We start from the raw sequence: 22,571 nt of genomic DNA, 5'->3' as shown, positions 1-22,571 counted from the left end.
AGCATGTAGCTGACATTGAATGCTGAGATGCCGAATTCTCTCCCTGTAAATAGAGAATTTAACAGCAACAGAAGGTCCCGGCACAATTGTATTTGGTAGATTATCGAGCATAGGTATATTACATCACTAAAAGCTTTCGAATTAAAAACGGGAGATTTCTGAAAGTCCTGACAGTGAAACATGCATACATTTCCCTTGATATTGCAGCTTCTCAATTCAGCTTATGATCTCATAACACAAAGACCTTGTTACTGGCACGTCAATCTCCATCTGTTTCAAGCTCATTTAGATGACGTTTCCAATCTTACACTCCTTTGCGATTCTAGGCTTAATTTAAAATCACACTACGATCAGATTTAATTCAATTTGACAAGTATTGAGAGACTAACTATATTACAGGTCAATAACGAAATGCAATAACGTGAGCCTTAGAGTTATAGAAAGAGCTCCATGAATTCAAATAAAAATTCGCAGAATGACGAAGATATATTAATTATTTTCATAGCTGCCTTAGGATCATATTCTGAACTTTTTTGTTGGAATAAAGAACCGTGTATTATTCTTTATTCTGTCAACTTGAATTGTCAGTCACGAAAAGTATAAATGTTCTTGTGACAGAAATGAAAATTCAATAAAACTAATGAAATTTGAAGGTTCCACATGTTTTAACTGCTTCATTTTTACAAAATGCTAATGTTTTTATTTTGAATTTTTCCCTACACCCCAATCCATTATTCTATATATGTTCAGTGAACATTGTTCACCGTTATTATATTGATGGAGAAAGAAAATTTGACGCATTCTGGTAATAATTTAATGATCGTTTTCAAATTTAAATGGTTCTAAATGTTTTAGAATTCTACATATTAAATTCAGATGATCAACACTTACCAGTTTTCCGCGTTTTCTTTTGTAAAATGATATAAAACTTTTGTTTTAGGAAGTAAACAGTAATAAACTGACATCATCATGTGTTGTAAAGTAAAAGTCTATAGCTTCAAACAAGAGACAAATCTTAAATAAAATCGAGATTGGTTTACACTAACATCCCAGACAGTAAGTTGAGAGACTTGAAAAATTAAAACGAAAAATGCACTATTTCACATACTGAGCTGATGTCTGTCATTAAAAAAATTCTATTTCCTGATGTACCTTTGCGTAAATTATTTAAATATAAAAAATGAATTATTGTTCAGCTTTTGTCACTTATGATAAAAAAAGTAATCATTGTCGAACGAAAAAATGCGTTTCATTCTCTCTTTATCAATATTAATTTGTTAAATGCATGAACGATAAACAGGTGACGTTTTAAACCCACATCATACAATGTAATGTGCTTTTTAATGCATGAAAGACACAGTACACTTAATTAACACATTTATGTAGAAAATTATTAACTCACTTAATAAAGAACCAATATAATAAAGTGTTTAAGGAAATTGTGATCAATATACAAATTTTTAAAAAATGCCAATAAATTTAGGTTGATAACATTAAGGAACATAAAAAAAATAGGAATGGATGTAATATAAACAGCAAATGATATCAAACAAATCAAATAAATATTGTGAACAAATAACAAAAAGACACATCAGAGAATAAAACTTCTAATTTAAGAACTAGACTACTAAAGGCCGGAGTCTTGGCCCTAGGGGTAGCGCGTCTTCCCCGTGATGTAGGCGTTCCGGGTTCGAGTCCTGTTTCGGGCATGGTTGTTCTCTTCCTTGTGTTCTCTCTGTGAGGTGCGTGAATAAGCCCCTCCCCCTTCTGTAAAAAGGGTCTGTGCAAGCGAGTGTGTGTGTGTGTGTGTGTGCGCGCGCGCGCGTGCTATCTTCATTTGAGCTAGAAGTCAGATTTCTGCCCTCGGGTGCTCAGAGGTCTTTACCCTCAGAAGCTACTGCGCAAAATTTGGCTTAAAATAGTCACACGACAAAAAAAAAAAAAGACTACTAAAGATATGGAAAGAATTATTATTAATGTTACCAGTAGCAAATTCAATATTCGAAATGAATTCCAAATTTAAATTGGCGATTATTTTCCATATCAATTAACAAATAATATGTATCATGATATTTGGAAATTTATATACAATTACATATTAATTATTAAATTAATATGTAATATGGGAACATGAGCGAACTCCATGGCATTAAACACTATATTAGAACATCAGTGTATACTAACCTAGTTATCTACACAAGTTAACACATTAAGGAGTAGCTTCAAAAAACCGTGCACAATTTTTCCACATTGTATAAGTGAATTACATAAAAACAGATTGTAATAACTTTGATTATAATACATGGGAAACAAAACTAATACTATCAAGAAAGAAATTACAAAAACACATTCTGAAACAGTAATAAATTGACTCTATTTGCATTTTGCAAATTATCGTCTGCAAAGTGCAAACGATAATTTGACACACTTTAAATTTCCCGAACATTTTTAGGTGCAAAAGATAAATTTAAGCAATTTATCACTAGTAATTTGTGAGTTAATTATTGCTGAAAAAATAATGTTATCTAATTTTATCACGTATTTTGACGAAAATTTGATTTTTTCATGCACTATCGCTTGTGTCCAGCTGAGCTATGAGCACTCCATAAGTCACTAAGGCGGCGCCAATTTGTAGGAATAGACTGCGAGTGAGAGGTATCATTCCAGCTGCTGTCATGACCATTTCTTCTTTTTCAACGAAAGTTTTCAACAATGGAAACACTTCCTGTCTGATGGAACAACGATGGCGATCTCTAAACTCAGACATTTCAAAGAGAAGAGATCGAATTTTGTGATGGGATTCTTTGATTCTTGATCCTGATGTAATCAAAAGAACCAAAGATATCAAAGCGTTGAATGCCAAGAAACAAGCCTCGATTAGTTGTATCAATATTTTCTTTTTCTTCGACGAGAGAATTACTGTTAGGGTGAAAAACAAAGTGAGAAATTTTTGGGAAATGATCAAGAAGATTGGTAAAGAAGAAAGCTGATGCAAAGCATCGAAGTTCTTTCTGATTCCTTTGTAAAGTTCCAGCATCTTGTAAGTTTTGGATTCTCCATGTATCATGCAATACTCTCGCCAATTTTCACTTTTACATTTTGCCACAAATGTATTGATGATATCACTTAAATGCTCGCAAAGAAAGTATATGAGAACTGTGACAAGATTTGGGAGAAAGAGCTGCATGTAGTTTTCGATTGTAAGGAAAAATAACAATAAGACATCTTTGTAATAATAATTAGTGGTTGCCACCTTATTTCCAAATGTGTAACAATGAAGATAATAATAAGAATCGTCATGCTGAATTGAGGAAACGCTGCATACTGACGCAACCAGAGGAGCAAAGAAGACATAGCAAGCAGAAATTGTAGACCACCGACGCAGCTTCAAATCTGTGTTCACTCGAAATAAATCGTAAATAGTCCCAGATCTATCTATAAGCAGCGAAAACAGCTTTCTTCTTCTAAACATAACAATCCATAGAAATAATGACAAACAAAGTGTTGATCCCATGCAAATGACAACAGAGGAACTGACAAATTTTGTTATCCCACAAAAAGCAACTTCTGATGCGATAAATGAGAAATTCAAAGCAAAAGCCAAGATTCCAGCAATAGAACATAATGCATGGAGAGATTTCACTTGGCGAGGATAGTCATCATCATTTGGCGCTATATTAATGCCTGTGGCTCTCAGAAGTTTCAAGACGCTATTGATTTCTTTCCATATTGCCAGTTTTCTTGGAGATGCAGCCATGGTTTTTAGCCGTATTTCTTGATTTTGATTCAATATAATTTTTTGAAATGCTCTTTCTATCCATCCTTCTTTCTTTGCATGAGATAATTCAAGATCCATTGAATAATTTCTTAATCTAAACTATAATATTCAAAAATTTGCTGTTCAAGGGTTTTTTTTTTCTTCCATGTAACAAATAGTGTTTTAGATTGGCGTATTACTCAATGCTTTGCAAGATATTAGTTCAAGTTTCTTTTGCTGTTCAAATTTTCCTCCAACAAACAGTGTTTTAGACTGGTATGTTACTTAATACTTTACAAGATGCCAGAAAACATTAGATTTTCTTCTGTCTTGCAAAAGAAATTACATGTGGAATGAAGTTGAGGTTCCACAGTAAATAATAAGTAATGTTTCCTTTTTGTAAGTTGATTGACTAATGGACACAATAGTGGATGGTTATAATAGAAAGACTCAGTCTGACAGAATGATTGAACTAGCTTTTGTGCATTTCGTGTCAGGTATGTAATCCTTCAAAGTAACAGAAATAAATGTTTGGAACGTTTTTTATGTTTATCTAAAGTTTTTCATACTTCGCAGTTACATCAACTTGCATGAAACAATGATACAAATAAGCAGCCTGAGCTCTTTAGGGCTTTTATAGACAAAGCGTATTTATTGCAAACATAAAAGATGGCATTTGTATGGCTTCTTTAATCTTTTGACGTGAAAGATATTCCAACTGAAACGAATTTCTATTTTGTCAGTAAGCACCTTTGACAAAACACATATTGTCTTTGAATAATGCACATATTAGAAAGTGTAATAATCTATGATAGTCTCTCTAAGAACATAGGATATATTAGCTTGTATATAGACACGATCACTACTGAAAGAAAGAGACAAAAATATTTATGTTCAAAACAGTTCTATTTTTCTTCCTTTTTGTCGTATTTGCCTGGAAGAAATCTATCATCTGTGTCTTTCTGATGTGCAGTGGTATTCGATTTTCACGGAAATCGATAAATAATTAGCAGTTCTTACAAAAATATTTGACACGCAATACAATTATATCGTTTGCAGTGTCAGATGACCATTTTTTAAAAACAATTTTTCATCGGCTAATTTGAGTGTTTGTCTATGAAGTGTAAATATCTAATAAAAATATTGACATCTTTTTATTGATTTGATTTGAATAATATAAACCGTTACTCGTGACCTTTCATTTGCCTGTTAAGGTCTTTCAAATGAAAAGTAAACAAGTCTGAAATAAGTTTAAAATAAACTCGTGACGACTTAACTCAATATTGTGGAATTTAGAAATTTCACTGTCAAAATTTGTAAGCATTTTTAAATTTGCAACGTTATGTAAATCGTTTACAGCTATATATTTCCCCGTACAAGAGTATATACAAAGTACAGACAATGTTTTAAAAGTACCACGAAATTATTTTAAAAGTGGATAAATATAAACTAACCCCTAATTGGAGAATTTTACTTTTACTTAATAATTAATGTTTCGTTTCCAATTTCGTAGCAAGGTTTTGCAACTGATTTGACAGAAATTAAAAAAAATTTAAAGAAAAGGTCTCACCTAACATAATTCATTTCCAATAGGAGAGCATCTCGAGTACCAGAATGGGAAATCAGTGATTTAAGTTGGATTCATAGTCACTGAATAGATTATTAAGAGATTTTATGTCCTTATGACAGACATCTCTTTTCATACATATGATTGACTTCTTCTTCATTGAGTGCTTATTAAAAGAGCCTAATGACTCACTTTTTCGTAGAGATCTTTCCATATTGACAAGTTCCAATTTGCAAAATTTATATCAAGGTTTGGGGTCTAATGCAGTTTATATGTCTTCAAATTTTATTGGTGAGCTAATTAATTAACCTGCGGAAGTTGTCACTTTTAAACCTTTCTCGGATACTATTTAATGAAATAATGCCAATAAACATGCCAAGGAATGTCTGACATGGCATTCTGTCCTTCGGAGTTACCTGGTTGTATTCCTCCGCTCTCCCCCAGAGGTGGGAATACTGAGTTATGCTGCGCCTTCAAGGCCATTTTATGATTAATGGAGATGAAACGCACATCACACTTTGGCGCGATTTCTCCGAGAGAATTAGAACGATCGCTACAAAACCAAAATTTCGCACAAAACTGCACTTATGTTCACAAATTCCTACACCAAATTTGATACATTTAAGTAACTTCGCCTTTGAGTTCGCCTTCACATGCTTCTGAAAGAACAGAAAGACAGTCAACCCATAGTAAGATTTGACTCAACTTTTGGTAGGTGTCTATACTTATAGATTTTGTTGAACAATAACAACAACTATAGATGTTAAATCTGTGTACCGAATTTTATCAATCTAGCTCTCATCGTTTTGTAATTATCATGCTAACTTATATTCGGACATCCAGATAGGGGAACTTCCTCTGAACAGAATTTACTCAAAATTTCATAGAAATCTGCAAATTTGGTGTAAAGACTGTGTACCAAATGTTACCGCTTCGTTGGCGCTCTTTGTTAAAAAAAGGCAACCATGCACTGATTTGGCTTAAGCGATTATATTTATTGTAACCCTGCTGACATGGGATCAGCTATTTAAACAGTTTCGTATTGAATCGTTGCGGAGTCGGTTGAACCTCGATCAAATGAAAAGTTGGAATTCGAATTGTCGTTTGATTTTAAATAAGATTACAGTTCACTTATTAAAAAATCGAAATGAACCAGCTTAAACTTATGGTAAATTCGTACCACCAAATTTCAACAGTCTAGCACAAACCGTTTTTGAGTTATCTTTATCACAGACAGACGGACATTTTCCAAAAAATGTGTGTTTCGAACTCTATTAAGACAAAAACGTAGAGATTCGACAAAATCTCGAGTTCGAATTGTTTGACGATTACTATACTTTCTTCTATACTACATATACTAGAAAGTAAAAAGTGTTACACTAGATAATTTCATCCAAACAACAATAATAACACATGAATTTTAATTAAAAAAGTTTTAAAGCAGTTTTTAACTTTTTATTTTTTAGATGGACAAAATCGGAAGCCTGTAAGAACGATCATTATCCTGGCATAGATATTGAAGTTCAAGAAGCATCCTCAATAGAAGAGGCAATGCATTATAAATGAAATGGCATCAAAACTATCACAGTGAAATCTTTTTAAAATGACCACTTTCTGTTTCAAACAAAATCTGTTGTTCAGTGAGATGGCCGCTTTGAAGAGTTTTAAGGTTGGAGGGAATGTGAGGGAATAATGAATAAATATACCCAGAAGTGTTTACATACGGATATTTGCCTCTTTCTTTTTTTATATTCGACATTTTTTTTTTTTTTTTTTTTTTTTTTGCCCTTGGCAATACATTTTTTTAGTGAGTAGATCCACCATTTGTTTCAAACCGATATCAATGATTACTTTTAACTTCAGTGTTACTGAAAATCATATATCGCAAGCTTCATATTTTATTTACATTTTCTTACACTGGATTTTAGAGCAGGTTAATGAGCTGAAGTCTGCTGATATTTTCTTTCAACATTATTATATGGCCGTGGTGGCCTGGTGGCAAGGTCTCGACTTCGGAAGCCAACGGTTTCAAGTTTGTGACCCGATTCCACCGAAGAAACATCGTGTAAATGAGTCTGGTGCACGTTAAATCAGTCAGGGTCCTCCCGCTGGTATAGTGTGGAAGTTTGGGGAGGGTGTCGTTCTCGTTATCTGACAGCGGTTCAAAAGTTCTTGGTCCATCCTAAAATAACCCTAGTGTTGCTTTAAAAAGGGACGTTAATATAACTAAACTAAAGTTGGCAAAATTTATTATTTTATGAAACTCAGTTTTTTTTTTTTTTTTTTTTTAAATTTTAAGCCTGTGTCATGTCTGATTTCTTTCTGTCACTGAACCCTCATTTGCTTCAAACTGATTTTAAAAATGGATTTTTTTTTTTTATTTCAGTGTTCGTGAGCATTATGGATAGTGAAGATCCCGATGAAAAAAAAAACTTTTAATGGTATTATATATTTACGCCTAAAATTTACTATAAATATTAACTTCCTTTTTTTTTATTTTTTAAGCTCAATGCTAATAGGTCTAAGGATTTTTACTATAACTTCCATTAGTTAATTGTTTACGACAATCTTATCTCAAATATTGTTAATACGATAACAGCCTGTCTAGAAGGACATGTGCTAGTTTTGAAGAAGAATGCGTCAGACGAACGACTAAACTGTATCAGTTCTTATTACTTTCTCGTGCATGTATATGTAGTATAGAGAAAGTATTGTAATCGTCAAAAAAAAATTCGAACTCGAGATTTTGACGAACTTCTCCGAGTTCGAAAACACATTTTTTGGAAAATGTCCATCAATCTATATATTACGACAAAAATAACTCAAAAACGCTTTGAGCTAGTAGGATGAAATTTGGTATACAGTCTTTATACCAAATTTGCAGATTTCTATCAAATTTTGAACAAAATCCGTACAGAGGAAGCCTATCTGTCCGACTGTTCGAGTATAAATTAACACGATAATTACAATATGAAGAGATCTAGATAGATAAGATTCTGTACGCAAATTTAACGTCTATAGTGTAGATACCTATCAAATTTACTTTTTTGTGTACTTAGTACAGAGAAAGTACAGTAGTCGTAAAAAAATTTGAACTCAAGATTTTGACGAATCTCTATGTTTTAGATCAGAGGTTCCCAAACTTTTTTTCTCGTGGACCACTTTCAAAGTTTTATTATTTTCGGTAGACCCCCTGCTGCTGCATTTCTACTGTATTCCCAAAACTCCTAAAAAATATCACCCTAAATTGGGGGTGTTAAAAGGGGGGAAAAGTAGCACATTTTCTTGTGTCCCATTTATTAAAATAATACTTGTGGTTATACAAAATTACAAACATTTATTATTAAGCAATCAACAATTGTCAAAAAATCAACAATGAACTCTGAAATGTAAATCAACAATAAAAAAATAGTCATACTTTTAATGAGACGGATGTACTTTGATGAATTGACAGCAAATTATCAATATTTGGCTTCAGTTTTGTAAGAAGTAATCTCAAATCTCCCCGTTCTGTGATGTTCAATCTGCTTTTTTTTTTTTTTTTTGTTTTGTTAACAGGTTGGTAACGGCACTAAAACTTCTTTCAACAAGATATGACGAGGGAAACGCTATCAAAAATGTTCTCGCAATTTCCCACAGCCCAGGATATTTTTTCGGGGATTTCTGCCTGTAGCCAAAATGTTTGATAGCCTTTTTTAAATTTCGCCTTCAGTTCCTCGTTGGTGCTGAGCTCAAGTAGCTCCTCTTGTAATACCACATTCGCCTCTTCCGTTTCATCAAATGGGGTTATGATCCATGGTGGTATTTCCACCGTCAGAATATCTTAAAATCTATTTTTGAAGTCATCATGTAGGGTATTTAAATATTGAGAATATGTCTGAATATCCTTATCAAGGCATTCTATCTGTCACAAGTGCGGAAACCGGGAGAATTCACGCCGACTAATATTTTGCTTCATTAATTTCGATTTACCAAGAAAAGCCGAAATTACACCCTTTGTTTTTATTAAATTAAGGCTATCCCCTTGTAACTTGCAAGTTAACGTCATTGAATTTTATGAACAAATCTGTTAAGTACGCAATGTCCGCTTTATATTTGATCAGATTTTCTTTTAAATCTGGTGCTTTAGTTTCCAGACACTCTATCACTGATTCCTACCTAGTGAATGATGCTACCTGCCTACGTTGATAGGTAAATCCAAGCCAAAATTTTTGTTCTTTATTATGAAAACCAGAATTTTTCGTGGACCCCCACTTACAACTCGTAACCCCTGTTTTCTTTTCACGTCTACGTGGACCCCCGTGTGATCTCCTATGGACCCCTGGGGGTCCACCTGGACCACTTTGGGAACCTATGTTTTAGATGTTTCTCTAACATGTTTTTATGCATTTTTGGAAAATGTCCACCCGTCTGCCTGTCGGTGACAAAGATAATTCAAAAACGGTTTGAGCTAGACGGATGAAATTAGGTATACGGTCTTTACACCAAATTAGCGGATTTCTATCAAATTTTGAACTCATTCCGTTCCCAGGAAGTCTGTCCGAATATAAGTTAACACGATATTTACAATCGGAGAGAGCTAGATAAATAAAATTCGGCACAGAGATTTATTATTGATAGTGTAGACATCTGTCGAATTTTGAGCCAAATTTACGAAGGGATTGACCGTCTGTTGGTCTGTACTTTCAGAAACATATAGGCGCGATAACTCAAAAATGCAATGATTTTAATATGTAAAATTTGGACTGCAATTATAGTTTTGTATCAAATTTTTATTTCAATCAGTTGGGAAAAACGTGTCTAAAACACAAATTTGATTTTCTGAAACTATTAAGCGCCCTCCCCCCCCCAAAAAAAAAACATCGCCAAGGATCCCACGACAGATTTAGAAAAAAAAATGTTACATGCACATCAAAGATTCGTGCTTTGCAATTATTGTAAGCCAATGCCAAGCAAGGCTTTTTTAAAGATAACATCTTAATTAGAGAACATGTTTTGCATGCTTTCTAGAAAACTACCCGTTTTCTTAAACTTCAAACTATAGCTTGCAGAGCATCTTAAATTCTTACAATTAAAATAATACTCCACGCAATTTAGAATTCCATCGGCTTGTTTATTCTTTCAACATCACAGCGTATCTTACAAACATTGCCAGATTCCAGAAGGTTTACAATTGATCATCAGCTATTGTACAAAAAATAAACGAAATAATATGAACAAAATATGTTTATCAAAGAAAAAAATCTTTTTCTTTTACTTTTTAATCATATTTTAACAAAATAAAAATAGTAGCAGTTATAAAATGTCTAAAAAGGAATCGTCTGCGAAATATCTATTAACAGATTTAGATTATGATATTTACCGAACAACATGCGAGAAAGTTTTGGCGGGATCACTCTTTCTGGTTAATATATAAGATAGTAGGATTATAATTTCGAAAACGTATAAAGCTATAAGTAAGAATGAACAATGAATTTCATATTTAAAATTTGATGAATAAAAATGTATTTTTTTTCAACGTTGATGTATTGAATAAAGAATAAATATATGAATTTGGAATTTTATTTACCTTTAACCAAAGGAGTTAAAAAGCAGTAGTAAAGAACTAACTTCATTTTTATAAAAAGTAGCGAGTTTTACCATGTGAGGAAACGAAAGTGATGAGAGGAGACGTTTCGAAACAGACGGGTCGGTTCGGTTTTTGCACTTGGCGTTTGGCCAAAAGCATCTTCTCTTCATATATTTTGGTTTCAGTTCGTATTTACGGCGATGATGTTGCAACCCAAAGCGGGCACCTCTCTGAGTCTGAAAAACGTGTTTGGACACTGTCTTTCTGTAAACTTGATAACTCTAAAACGCTTTGAACTTGATGAGTGAAATTTGGTATGTGGTGTTTTTTTACTTTCACGTATACGAAATATAGAGAAAATATTGTAATCGTCAAAAATGCGAATTCGAGATCCTGACAAATCTCAACGTTTTAGACCCTCCTGAATTCAAAAAATACATTTTTAAAAATGTCTCTCTGTCTGCCTGTGACAGATATTACCCAAAACCGATTTGAACTAGATGGTTGAAATTTGTAATACGGGATTTTGACAAATCTCAACGTTTTAGACCCCCCCCCCTGAATACAAAATACACATTTTTTGAAAAATGTCTCTCTGTCAGCCTGTGACAGATATTACACAAAACTGATTTGAGCTAGATGGTTGAAATTTGGTATACGGTTTTTATACGAAATTTTCAGATTTCTGCCAAATTTTGAGTAAAATCTATTCAGAGTAAGTATATCTGTCGCACTGTTCGAATAATTTCAAAACGAAGAAAGCTAGATAGCTAAACTTTAGTAAGATATTTTGAGCCGGGTTGACTGTCTGTCAGTTTGTACTTTCAAAAATAAGAAAATGCGTTAATTGAAAAACGCGATTATTTAAATATATCAAATTTGATGCGTGATTTTGCGACTTTAAGTATAGTTTTATGCTAAACTTTTGTTCTAATCAGTTCGGAAGAACGCGTCTGAAATCCAAATTTGATTTTTGGATACTTTTGACTGTACGCCAGGTATTAATCTCCAACACACTCGCCAAGGATGATAAATGGATTCAGTAACAATGCCAAATTGATGGCGAAGATTAATATTTCATAATTACTGTACGCTACCATGCAAGGCGTTCACTGAGATAACATCTTTATCAGAGAGAATGCGATAATGTTTTGGGTGTTTCCCTCTAGTTTTGTAGGTTTCTATTCAACTTTTAGCGAAATCCATTGGCAAAAGGTTTGTTTTTTTTTTGTTTTTGTGTGTGTGCCCGAGTGTAAGTAAACACCATTGCATATTGCAAAAAAAAAAAAAGGAAGGAAAGAAAGAAAAAGAAAACAAGGGGGAACTAGACATAACGTGAGATACACAATGCACAATGTTAGCAACTTTTAAGTATAGATATATATTAAATTTTGAGTCACATCTATCAATGGGTTGATCAAATAGCGTTCTGTATATTTTCATTCATGTTAACGCGATAATAAAAAGAAAAAAAAATTGCAAAGGTCAGTAAATAAAATCCTGTTTGTGATCTCGCAATTAAAATTCTAGTTCTGAGACAAATTTTGGTGTCAACAGATCAACAAAAAGACATTCAAAATGCATACTCGAAATTCTTCTTTATATAACAAAATGCTGGTGCTTCGGACTCTGAAAATAAAAATCTGAGCGCTCTTGTAATTGTTCAAATCCACAAAATTTATGTGCGAAAGAGAAGTTTTTTATAAAAGAAATATGTAACAAAATTTCAGGAAAAAAAATTCCGTGAATTTTTTTTTATATCCCTTTTTGCAATATAATTCTAATTCTCACGTATAGTTTTATTTCATTTTTTTTTTTTTTTTTTTTTTGCTGTTTCTTATGGCACTTGTCATAGGCAAGCTCACTGACGATTTTAAACCAAGAGAGGGCGTCTCTGTTTCAGTAGCGCCATTTAGGGCCAAGAGTACGTCTTAGCTACTCATGCGTCACATTCGCTTACACAACCCCTTTTAACACGGGGGGGGGGGGCGCATTCACACACCCTCACAAATAGAACACAGATGAAGAACGATGCCCGAACCGGAATTCCAACTTGGGACGCCTAGATCACTTGGAAGACGCGCTACGTTATGCCAGGACGTCGGCTCATTTTTTGTTTTTTAATTAGTGTTTAGTTAATAATAGTATTTTTCAAGGAATGCAATAAATTCATCGGAAAGTTTGATTTTTTTTTTTTTTTTTTTTGTATTTGTATATGCTATCCTTATTCTATTTCTTTGTTCAAATTATTTTTTTTAAATCTATGAAAATTTGATTAATTGTTTTGATATCTCTGGTACCGATATGAAAAAAAAGACTAAAAAAGATTAATTAAATTATAATTTTGGAAATTTTGTTTTCCCAAAATGTAATAATAAAATAATAATCTATACTTATATAAACCTCAATGTGTGTGTGTGTTAGCGCTCTACAGGCCAGACCGTTTGACCTACAGCTACCAAATTTGGTACATGTATACCTTGGAGGTCGGGAATGTGCACCTGGGGTCCCTATTTTTGAATTTTTAATTAGAATTTTAATTATTAATTAAAAAATTTCCCGCCAAAAAATTTTTTTCATTTTCCCCACCGCCAAATGAGTAAGGCTTCAGTTTTTTTTTTACCAAGCTAATGAGGCTAGGCTTAAAATTTTTCGCCCGATTATTTCAAACGATTCTGTTAATGTTTGATGCATTTAAAATTAAACATTGTTTATTAATCGATCTTTCAGATTCATTCTGAAGTACCTTTGAATTAAAATAAAACAGAATGAAGGAAATTAAAAATTTCTAATCTGCATAGCGTTACCCCAACTGGTGTAGAAGAATTCACGCATTTGCGTTACCGTAACTGGCGTTGAAAATTCACGCATGCGCATTGTGTTCTGATTGTTGACAACTATTATCAACGGATGCGGACTTGATTTAAATTATTTTTAAGTTGTATGCTTTTGTAATTAAATTGTATTTATGTTAGTTATATATTTTTTGTATATGCTTATAGTTTTAAGTACGTCGTTTTTTTAAGTAGTTTTTTTAACCTGTTTTCGACCGATTATTTTAAACGATTCTGTTTATTTTCTTAGTGTTTGATGCATTTGAAATTAAACACTAATCGATCTTCTCATGATGAATCTGAGAAAATTTTGTTGACAAATTCTTGAGATATTACATAAATTAAGAAAGATATTCTTTAGTGCCCATAAAGTTTAAACGCTCAGCGACTCTGTTTTCAGTAATCATATTATAAAAAAATGCTTTGTTTCAGTAAAAAATATTATTATATTAATTGCAGATTAATCCTTTCTATTTTAATTTAAAGCATAAATTCTACGGGAGCTACAGAAAAGTAGAGATATATATATTACGTTATGATTGAAGGCCTTTATAATATTATGAGTGAATTATATGTCTATCAAAATATGAAGTTTTAAAATATTTTGATGAAGAAGCTATTAAAGTAGGAATTGCATAAAATATTTAATTATTAAAATTTTAACGAACATTAAGATTGGCGAATCGTCTGGTCGCCAAAGGCGGCTAGTATATAATGTAATGGAAAGTGATTCGAACATGTACTACGATAATGAGAAAATTAATTCGTAATTCTTTTTTAAACATGATTCATCCTCATTATTCTTCAAAATTAATTATATCAATAATTAAAATGCACAAAGATAATGCATTTATATCATTTCAACGTGCAGGAGTATGAATATAGAAGTGGACTAAATTTCCGGGTTTCATTGCCAAATATCAGTTTTTCTTTGGCGATTGCTAGAAAAATATTTGGCGAATTTTTTTCAAAACAGTTGGCCAGATAAGTAAAAGTCCAGTTGAAGTTGAAGAGTTTATTCACTAGCTCGTGCTAGTGAATAAACTCTTCACTAGCTCGTATCTTGTATTCACTAGCTCGTGCTAGTGAATACAAGATAAAACAGGCTTTGCCAGTGATTCCTTTAATTCGGTACGTTACACTTGTCATAAGGATACCAGTCACTAAAAAGAATATTATTGTATATTTATTTTTGAAATGCATTAAAGATAGAGAAAAATTGTACGAAAATAAAATTAGAACTACTGAAAAGTTTCCCCACCACCACCAAATTTAAAGAAGTGTATTAATGGTTTTTGTGCGATAATATGCGTCGAGGTTATTGAAGAAAAACAATTTAATCCCGATTAATTTTTAATTTAAAAAATGAGATTATGTAAAGGAACCTTTGCATTGTTAGTACTTATAATTCTATCGGTTTACCCTATAGAACGATTTTTACAGGTGATTTTTAGTCTATAAAAATTATCATGTTACTAAAAATATCGCAGAAAATAAACAAATTACCATAATTGTTTGAAAATTGGAATAATTTTATTGTTTATTATTTCTTCATTGTGAATTTACTGAATATACTGTCATATTTTAATTCTCTTACATTTCGCTTTATGCACTTGAAATGTGAAAGATCCTACTCAGTTTTTCAAAAATTTTATATACTACTTATCTTTATTTATTATATATTTTAGCATCTATTGATATTTTTAAACACCATGAATTTAATCAGTTTATTTTCTTAAAATAGATATATTTTCATTTTTTACTTGATACCAACATCAATTTTAGGACATTTTTCCCCATGTGGAGATAATTTTCTTTCTTCTGACCCTCGCCTATCTATTTATTTTTAATTCAACTTTTGACCTGATTTTTTTCATGTTTCTTTTTTCATGTTTTCATCATATATATATATATATATATATATATATATATATATATATATATATATATAATGATATTTTAAAATTTAATTTAATTTTAATTAATTTCCAAAGTTTTATCTTAATTCAGCCCATATTAACTTTATTCTAAAATATTCTCTTATTTTCTGACAGAATTCCAACTTTTTTATTTAATTAATGCAAAAGAAGCTCTGTAAAATTGCTGACATTGACAAGTTCCCACACTCCGAGTGAAGGGGTAAAAATTTGTCGATCTAACACATTCTTTTAAAAGATCCCTATAATTCCCTTATTTAAATCTTGGTTCCATGCACATGGCGGCACTTGACCGTGAATTTAACAAAACAAAAAATGATTTCAAAATTTCTTAATATTAATTATATTGAATAATTATTTTAAAAGTTAAAAATAAATCATAATGAAAGTTTAAAAAATAAAACTATTTAGAATACTGATAAAAATTTGTTTTTAACGGCTATTTTATTCGATTTTTTTCCAGCCATGTCTCGCTTAGGAGAATTTCTGCTTGACTCGTACACGAATGGAACATTTGGTTTCTGGTCCTTCATTGCTATGATTCTGTTTGTGATCTCTGTACTTATATTTGAACCGAAATATTATGCCAGACGGATATACTCTGGAAAACAAGATTTTATGTTCTGTTTCTTGATGTACAGCTGTATTTGCCTATATCTCGAAGTTATAGATAGTTATTTTATGAGCCTTTTAGCAACAATACCACAAATACTTATAATTTGGAACCGCATAGTTGTATACAAACACTGCTGGATGTGTACGTTACAGTACTTCATTTTGTGCGTTATTTCTGATTATTTTCTCTTACACTGGTCGTGCTTACTATTTGTGTCACTTCAGATATTTGCTTTATACACTTTTGACCGTAAAGGCTACTTAGGCATTGATTAAATATCTGTTCATTTTAAAATGTCAATGTAATTACCTTTTTTTGCTTTCGATTTTGACAAATTTTGTATGATTAAATCTACTTTGTAACATTTTATATTTCATGTAATTAATAAAAAAAAATGTTTGACAGTATTTTGTTGCGTTTTTTTACAGCACTAAAATTCAATCAGAATATTATATTTTTGTTTGTCAAAACTCTTATGTCAATCAATTATATATAATATGAGTGTGTATGTATGTGTGTGTGTGTAGCGATATTTAAAAATCTAATGCAAATCGTAATTAATTTCCTAATTTTTATCTTAATTTAACCCATATTAACTGAAATGTTATTATTTTTTTTATCCAATTCCCACTTTTTATTTAATTATTTTTAACGCGCGCTCTAGAAAACTGTTGACTTTATCATTTTCTTACGCTCCGAATGAAAGGATAAAAAGTCCTTATGCTTACAGCATTCTTTCAAAGATACCTAAGATTCCCTTTCCTAAGTCGACACGAATAAAAGAAATCCCTATCAAACTCTCATACTAAAATCGCTGAAGGGACAAATGTCCGTCTCTTTTGCTCTTATGTCACGATGGGCTGTTTGATGTTTGATACATCATTGATGATGATAAGACTGATACTTCGCTTATTCTTTGTATGAAAATTATGCTTCCCGTGGTAAAATAAATCGAAGTTAAAATTTCAAAAGTTCCAACAACTATATATATATATATATATATACATACAGGGTGTTGACGAATTCGACCGACAAATTCAGAGAGGTAATAATAGTAGGCACCAAACGAATAAAAAAATCACCGTACAACATAAGATCCCTAACAACGTCCAGTAATTGAAAATCTCAAAAATATAGGGTGCTCGAGGATTGTTGGAAAAAGTAAAAGATATCAGTAACAGTAAGAAATAAACAGTAAATAGTAATTTTTCATCTCCATAATGTCTCTATCACCTCTCTGAATTTATCTTTCGAATTTGGTAACATCCTCTGCAAACATCGGTACAGATGTTTCTGCGATGTTTTCTGGTACCTGTTTTAGTTATTCTTGAATATCTTAAAAACACCTCAGTTTTCACACTACATGCTTATATCAAATTAAAGAGTATAAAATTCCTTACATTCTAAAGCTTTTATTTTTCTTCAAGTTTTAATATTTTTGGAGATAAGGGTACCAAACTACTTTTTTGTTTTCTGGAATCTACGACCCCCTGGATAATCGAACCGTCATGTTACCTACATTAAAAAAAAAAAAAAAAAAAACTTTTTAAGAATGTGCTTTCAAAAAAATTCAGAGATGAAACATAATTTTTTTAAAATTTATTTTTTACAGTTTCCAATAATTCTCTGGCATCCAATATTTTTGCAATTTTCACCTACTAAACGTCGTTTGGGTATCCTATGTTGTATGGTGATTTTTTATCCTCTTGATGTCTACTATCACCTCTCTGAATTTGTTGGTCGAATTCGACAATATAATGTATATATAAAAACTGAAAAATATGTTTTCGGTGTCATAGAAAGTTTATAAATAAGCATTAAAGTATCATGAACAACTGGCTTCCTTCAACCACTGATGTACCAAAAAAGAAAAGTGGCACCTGGGAAATATTTTGATATTTTTCTGATAAACTTCTGATGACCAGTCGTCATCAGAAGTTTAACAAATTTTGGCCGGAGCATGTTTTTAGCTACCGCCATGTTTGAATTTAAAAAGTTAGATAAGATCCTTAATATCTTGCCGTCCTGGCGTCCCCCTCCCCACGCCAAAGACATGCGGCTGGCCATCTAGATCCCCCACCCCCTCCCTCCATGCTTTTATACATTATTGGCTTCAATGACAATAATATCTGTATAACATATTTCTGTAACTTTTCTTACAAAATGAAGAACTATAAATAAAAATTCCAGTTAAAAAATTTAATAATAATTCCTAAATTACTTTAAAACTATTTTAATCAATACATTTTTCAACTTAAAAAAGCTGAAAACATAATGTTATGTATTATTTCATGAGATCACAATCTTTATTCTTTCTAGTTATTATGTCAATAATTAGTAATCAAATCATGAAGAAAATCGAATTGTTTAACACAAATAAGCTACAAGAAAAATATCACTCGGCAACAACATCAATACGTTCCGTCTTATCTGTGAAGCCATTTTGTATAATGAACGCTGGTTTCAGTTCGGATTTTTCACGGAAGTTGATTCAACAGAGAGTGAAGTTCAGGCTGATAAAGAGCCAAAGCACGGCTAGCGGTCATTTCGCAAACAAGAAAGTCATTCGGACTCAAACAAGTAAGTACTTCATGAGTTTTTTTTAGTCAATTTTATCTGCAATCATATTTTAAAAAAAACAACATTATTTAACTAGTCATATTTCATCATTTTTAATTTTTCCAATATTATATCAGCGGAAGTGATCTCCCTGAAAATTTCTCGCATTCTCTCTAATGAATTATCATGCCAGAGAATGCCTTACATGGCATTGGCGTACAATAGTTATGAAGTATTAACTTTTGGCGTGAATTTAGCATTCTCATTGAATCTATTGTGTCATTAGTGGCGAATTATTTGGCGATTAATCCCTGGCAATCTTTAATAGTATCCAAAATTTGGATTTGTGTTTTAGATGCGTTTTTCCCACTGACTGAAATAAAATTTGACACAAAGCTACTTTTGTCGCCACAAAATCTCATATTAAATTTGGTATATTTAAGTCAGGGGTGGGCAAACTTTTTCAAGGAACGGGCTACTTCGAATTTTTTTTCAAGTTGTTGTGGTCCACCCAGTGGTGTAGGTCTACAATATTTGTTATAACTTAATAATAAATACGGAATATGTACTTACCTACATAACAACAAACATAATCATAATTGTCACAAATATAATAATATCAATTGGTGCATTTAATATCAAACAATTCAAAATAAATTTAAAAATTAATAATTATTATCTAAAATTAATGTTTGTAGTTATAATTAGTAGAAGACTTAGTCTGAATACTGTCTGCCAATCTTGAATATATTGGTATATAATTACTAACATCTAATTTTGCACTGGATTCTAAATGGTTGTCTTTGAGACGGGAACGATATGTTGTCCTAATTATATTCATCGTTGAAAATGCAGATTCATACAGGTGGGTAGAACCAAAAAACGATGTTAAATGATATGCAATTTTTTTTAAAAGTAGGATATGTCCATTAGATTCCAAAGGCTCTTCTTAGGTTTCGAACTAATTATGTCATTTATGCACCAATTAAAAAATGATGTCATTTTGAAGGAGAAAAACTTCGTATTCCTTAAGAGATAAAGAGAAAACAATGTTCCATAAATATATTTCTTTTAGTATGAGTATCTTAAGTCTTAATAAAGTCGATCACCCCAAAATGTCTCGCTGGTCCACCCGTCAACTTAATGCCCACCTCTGATTTAAGTCATTGCGTTTTTTAACTATCGCGTTTACTTATTTCTGAAAGCACAGACTGACAGACAATCAACACGCAGTTGGATTTGGCTCAACATTTGACAGGTGTCTACATTACAGATGTTAAAGCTGTGTACCAAATTTTAGCTATCTAGCTCTCTTCGTTTTCTAATTATAGTGTTAATCCTTTCTAGGGCCGAGGGAAGTATGCTTCCCACCAAATTTATCAATCGTTGTATGAAATTATGTAGGTTGGCATCAGTTCTGACAAATTTTTTTAGAAAGACAGAAACTTAGATGCTTCAGTTCTTTATCTCACACAAAGTGTCTTGGTTTGTTACTTAATTATTAATTAACCAAATTAATTAATGAATCAAATTAAATTTATCTAATAAGCTAAATGAATCCCTTTTCTTATTCTAATTTCAAGCCTAAAAATATTTTAACATAATATGACTAGAAAAAAATGGCCCTTTAAAGGGTTAACTTATATTCGAATACCCGAACAGATGGACTTCCTCTGAGCAGATCTTACTAACATTTGATAGAAATCTGCATTTAAAGGCCGTATACCAAATTTCAGCCGTCTAGCTCAAATCGTTTTTGAACTATCTTTGTCACAGACAGACAGACGGATATTTTCCAAAAAATGTGTTTTTCAAACTCAGGGAGATCCAAAATAGTCTTAATGTTGCTTTAAAACGGGACGTTAATATAACTAAACTAAACTGGAAACTAAATGGAGGTCTAAAACATGGCGGTTCTTTAAAATCATGGGTTCGAATTTTTTTGACGATTTTTATACTTTCTCTATACTACGTATTGGAGAAAGTAAAAATAAGAAGTAAATAGAAAAGTCATAATTAAAAAGGAAATGTTATAAAAGAATGCTTGAAATTCTTTCTTTCTTTTTTTTTTTTTTTTTTTGAAGAAAATGAAATAAATCCGAGACTTATTAAATTAAAAATTTAGATTTCGATAATAAAGGAATGGAATTCGAAAAAATTTCTCTTCGCCTTTTTTTTTTAACCAAATTAATTTTTTGTAAGTGAAATTAAGTTTAAAAATCATTCTGACCTAAATATTTTTATTGAAACTGGAAATCGCTATTTAAAATAAATTTATAGTAATTCACAAATTAGTTATATGAAGAATTTCAGATAAAGAAATCTGCAAATTTACTGATAACGGACATTTATCAATATCTAAATTTTTAAAAAAATTAAAGATGAAAAAATGTACTAAAACTGTTCGTTACTTTTCTTCAAATAATAGCATTAATAGAAATAATTTCGCTATTTTTATTTATTCTGTTGGGAAATAATTCTACGTATCTTGCGAAATGGATAAAAAAATTAAAGGCGATGTAAAAATGTACCAAAACTGTTCGTTCCTTTCCCTCAAATAATAGCATTAATAGAAATAATTTCGCTATTTTTATTTATTCTGTTGGGAAATAATTCTACGTATCTTGCGAAATGGATAACGAATAAACCTTGTTTACAGGAGTTTCGAATTCGTTTTCATGACGAAACAGACTAATGAATTTTGAGAAGATCGCAATACACAGTCAACGGGAATTGAAGAGGGGATTTCGCATGTTTTTCCGGTGTACTTTTATATGAATGATAAAATATGCTATCATATAATTTGAAGAATTTGGAACATTCGTAGATAAACATTAGAATTCAATACACTGACAATACAATTGACAATTGAATATACAATTCAATACATTAGATGAATATTAGAATTCAATACACTGACAATAGAATTGAATATACAATTGACAATTGAATAAACAATTCAATACAATAGATGAATATTAGAATTCAATACACTGACAATACAATTGAATATACAATTGACAATTGAATATACAATTGACAATTGAATATACAATTCAATACATTAGATGAATATTAGAATTCAATACACTGACAATACAATTGAATATACAATTCAATACATTAGATGAATATTAGAATTCAATACACTGACAATACAATTGAATATACAATTCAATACATTAGATGAATATTAGAATTCAATACACTGACAATACAATTGAATATACAATTGACAATTGAATATACAATTGACAATTGAATATGCAATTCAATACATTAGATGAATATTAGAATTCATCTATATCAGTGATTTTGAATCTCAGAGATGCATTTACAAGGGTCTAGGAGTAATGGAACAAAATCAGTGGAAGTGGTCTTCTGCAAACTTTATTGCATACTTTATAATAAAGGGGAATTTGTATGTTGAATTTGTGTCCCAACCGATTGAAACCAAAATTTCACCCAGAACTGCAATTGCAGTTGTAAAGTCACTTATCAAATTTGATACATTTAAGTCTTTGCGTTTTTGAATTGCTCGTTTATATGCTTCTGAAAGTACAGACTGACAGACATTCAATTTCTTGTATAATTTGGCTCAAACTTTGATAAGTTTCGACAATACATGTTAAATCAGTATACCAAATTTTATTCATCTAGTTCCCTTTGTTTTGTAGTTATCGTGTTATATTTGAACCGCAAGACAGACAGACTTCTTCCGCCTAGAGTTTG

At 31.4% G+C, this 22,571-nt stretch overlaps 1 long non-coding RNA gene across 1 annotated transcript; it reads left to right on the top strand.

Moving 5' to 3' along the window:
* The first annotated feature begins 11,088 nt into the window (after nt 1–11,088).
* LOC129984637 (uncharacterized) lies at nt 11,089–16,687 on the top strand. Its single transcript, XR_008785513.1, has 2 exons — nt 11,089–11,207; nt 16,128–16,687. It is a non-coding gene; the product is annotated as an uncharacterized LOC129984637 (long non-coding RNA).
* Nucleotides 16,688–22,571: the final 5,884 nt, after the last annotated feature.

Source organism: Argiope bruennichi, chromosome 9, assembly GCF_947563725.1.
Source record: "Argiope bruennichi chromosome 9, qqArgBrue1.1, whole genome shotgun sequence".
NCBI lineage: Eukaryota > Metazoa > Arthropoda > Arachnida > Araneae > Araneidae > Argiope > Argiope bruennichi.
This window is presented reverse-complemented; position numbering and strand designations above follow the sequence as displayed.